Consider the following 4,201-nt stretch of genomic DNA (forward strand, 5'->3'; position numbering starts at 1 on the left):
TACTACGAACAAAAATAATAAACACACAGACAAATCTAATCTAACAACGGCACATCAGGCTGTCACACTTCACAATCGAAATGAATGTTCTGTTCCAGATCCTATTTTCCTGTCTGTTTTGCTTGTATTTGAGTCCACCATGATTTTTCTTCGATACAGCGCACGATGCTCTCATCTCTCATGATTCTTCCTTACTGTGCATAACGTCCGAGTGCTACTCTTGGGCCTGCCCTGACTTAGGTCCGACCCAGCTCCCTATCTGTGTCATATCAAGGGCGGCTCTCGGGTTCCACGTTCACGGGACGTGTCGGCCTCAGACGTTCAACGTGGCGGCCTCGGGCGTCGTCGCGGGCCTCGGACGTCGACGTCGCGGCCGTCCGAGGTCGCGGCCCCGCCCCGCCTCCTGGCGCTGGCCAGCTGTGGCTGGCTGCGGTGGAGTGACCACATCCCGGCGTCCCCGCGGTGATGGCGATGCTTCCGCAAGGGCCGGAAGCGGGTCCTCCAGGGATGGCTATGGAGCCTCGGGGACGACGCGTGGGGGAGGGCAGCCGCCAGCCACGTGCTTCTGCGGCTTCATCACCTGGTGACCTGCTTCACCCTCTCCTCTTTGCCCTCCGCGGACCCGAGTGCTTGTCCTCCGGAGAGCGATCGGAGGCCCTCTGGCCCTGGCTGCCGTGTTCCGGACCCCCTCCTCGGTCGTCTGCCCTGAGAAGCACCCGCAGACCTTCCGGCTTCATTGCTGCCCTGCAGCCACAGCTCTGACTGGGCCTAGGGCTGTGGGTGGGCGGCCAGATTATCCGCATCGGTTGTGTCCGCTTTTTCTGTTGCCTCTCCAACCACGAAGGTGACCTCCTGGGCGATGCCAAAGTGCTGCCACGCCTGTCCGAGGTGAGGATGGGTTCCTCCTGCCCGCAAGGTTTCCAGAGGAAGAAACGGTTTTCCCCAGCCCCCTGGGACATGGGGGGGGGGGGGGGGGGGGGAGCAGAGTTCAAATCATTAGACGAGTCAAGGTGCTAAAATAAATGTGGAGAAAATATTTCTTAAATGGTGTTATAGTTTCATATTCATTTTTATATATGTTTTATAGAATTAAACAAAACCTACTTCTTTTAACTTATTTATGTGCCAATTATTTCCTTAATACCTATCTATACCATTTATACTGCATTTGTAAAAGAATATGACACTTCCCATTTTATAAGGCAAAAATAGAAGGCTTCAAAGATTTAAGTGGCCTGAGCAAGTGTCTGTTTTCCCCCGATTACATGGACTGGCTCTGGTAAGGGAAAAGGAGAGGAGGGAAATATTGGTAAAAATGGTCATTGGCCAAACATTCTAAGAGAAATGCAAAAAATAAATATCTTTTCAGCCTTCAGCTGCTTAAGGAAGCAAAATGGTTTTCTAAATGCATGTCCTATGCTCTGGTTTCTCTTCAGACCGTATAAATCTTTCACCTTTTACTAAATGCATGTCCTTTGTGAGAATTTCTAATTAACACCCTGCATAATTAGTATTTTGCTGAGCTTCACGTTAACTTGATATGTCACTTAGGAAAGTATTCTTCCATTACCAAAACCTGTTGTAGTAGTAAGGAAATGCTAAAAAAAAATAAAATAAAATAAAATAAAAATTCTCTTTTAAAGCGGTTTGTAGGGTTGGGTGTGGGGAAATGATATATTAATCTGTACTGTTTTGTGCCTATACGTTCAGGACCAGAGCAGACTGAGTTGAAAGATGGACTGGATTTAATTCACTGTGACTGGTAGGTATGATTAGCTTGTGCAGTAAAGCATTAGGAAGGCCATTTCTATCACAAAAGTAACATTAAAACAACCCAAGGAGAAGAAATGGCTTGAATTTTTATCTCTAATCATGTAGACCAAACTTCTAAAAGATTGCAACTACAAGCAAAAACTTAAATGTAGTTAAAAACCTGCCTCCATGAGGACTGAAGGGTCCCGGTTTTGATTCCGGTCAAGGGCACATGCCTGGGTGTGGGCTCGATCCCCAGTAGGGGGTGTACAGGAGGCAGCCGATCAATAACTCTCTCTCATCATTGATGTTTCTGACTCTCCCTGCCTCTCTGAAATCAATAAAAATATATTTTAAAAAACCACCTGGCCTTCCTTGGTAAACATTTAAAATATCTGGTGTAAAATACCCAAAAGGAGAATTCAGGGGTGTGAGCTCTTTGAATGGTAAGTATATATCACATGGGTTATTTTTTAACCATTTGTAGGAACATAACGAAAACCAATTCATTCGCTATAGCAAATTATTTTGTAAGTCGCAGAATAAGCAATTGCAGTTTTCCCCAATAAACCAGATGTGATAAAAAAAAAATGAAGAACAAATAAACAAAGAAAACAGAGAGACTTACAGATACAGAGAACAAACAGGGTTGTCAGATGAGTGGGCCTTTGGGGGACTCAGTGAAAAAGGTGATGGGATAGAGAAGTACAGATTGGCAGTTACAACATAGACACGTGATATAGACTGCAGCATAGGAAATACAGTCAATAATACTGTAATAACTATATATGGTGTCAGATGGGAACTAGATTTATCATGGTGAGCATTCGTAAGTTATATAATTGTCGGGCCACTATGCTGTACACATGAAACTAATAGTAATGTTGAATGTCAACTGTAATTGAGAAGTAAAAAAAAGACATTTTGCCCTCTTAAAAACAGTAAAGCAGTGCAAACTCTGAGATACAACTGTTTTCACTGGCAAGTGAAAACATTAGTTCATACTTGAACTATAGTGCTGAATGTGAATAGTTTTAAATTAAAACATTTTCTTATTTTATTTTTTAAGCTTTACTAAACTATAATTGAGAAATAAAATTGTAAGACAAAGTGTGAAAAATTTATTCCTTATAAAATGTTCCTTGCTTTAACATTAAAGAATGAATCAAGAAAATACCATCAGTGGTATGACTTGGTGGTTTCCCAAATTATACTGTTTGTAGATAGTATTTCAGTTTCATTAAAATTCACATAGTTACTGAACAGTTATTTACATAAAATATTATTATATCAGACATTAACCAAAATTTCACTATCTTTCACGATTATTCCTAAAGAAGAATATAAAATTTTAAAAATATTCACGCTGTTGAATAAAACCATAAAGGAGGGAGCAGTTTCACAGAGAGCCCACTAGGTGCCGCTGTTCCGAAGCCAGACCCAACCTCACCACAGGGTCAATCTTCCTCAAATAGGGCCAGGATGTGTGCAGCAGGCTCTTCTCCATTTCCAGACCCCATCCTAACCCTAGTCTATTCACCTGAACCACATGCAGAATCCTTCCTACAAGCTCTGAAAATGTCACTCTACCTCTTCCAGGGTTCCCCCAACATATCCACAGAACCCTCCCATCAGGACCTTCCTCTGCATGGAATGCCTTTCCGTTTACAGATGTCCACTGAGAAAACTCATCCTGGGGCCACGTTACTGAATTCCTCTGTGCCCCAGATTCCTCTGATGGGCAGGCTGGACAGAGGGGGTGAACCAGGGCAAGTCCTGAGAAAACCTGAGAGGCAGTGTTGAGCCACAGGGGGTTTGAAACAGGACAGTGTCCTCATGTGAATGAAGAGAAAGAGTCCCAGGCCTTTCTCTCCCACATAGATCTTTCTGGAGGGGTTTTAGGGGGGTTGAATGAGAAGCTATAGCTTTGGCCAGCACAGACCCCCCTCTTTGGGCTCCTAGTGGCTAGACCAGCCACCTATGTGCCCTCCTGGTGGGGCTGTTTGCTCTCTGGTGACGCCCCTGAGACTGGACCAACACACAGCACCTGCTCCCTAGGCAGACACCATCCAGGGGACAGCCCTGCAGGAAAAGCCATGAGCAATGGGCTGGGGACTGGGTGTCACCTTTATGAAAGCGCGGTGACTCCCTCTGCCACAGAGGAGTTGGAGGACAGACCAGGAGGCTGATGTGGCTCCCACAGGACTTGCTGGGGAAACAGCACTGGGAGGTGAGCTCCTCATGCAGGTAGAGTCCAGCTGAGCTGGCCAAGGTTCAGGGAACTGGAGGACCCTTGGGAACCCTGCACCAGACCAGCTCCCCTGCCCATCACAGCCCCTCTCTCGGTTTCTCTGGACAATGACCCTTTCCTCTCCCATGCTATCTCTGAGTTTTTTCCATTCTCGCAGCTCCCCACCCTCTCTCTCTCTCTCTCTCTCTCTCTCTCTCT

Source organism: Myotis lucifugus, unplaced genomic scaffold, assembly GCF_000147115.1.
Source record: "Myotis lucifugus unplaced genomic scaffold, Myoluc2.0 scaffold_414, whole genome shotgun sequence".
Lineage (NCBI taxonomy): Eukaryota > Metazoa > Chordata > Mammalia > Chiroptera > Vespertilionidae > Myotis > Myotis lucifugus.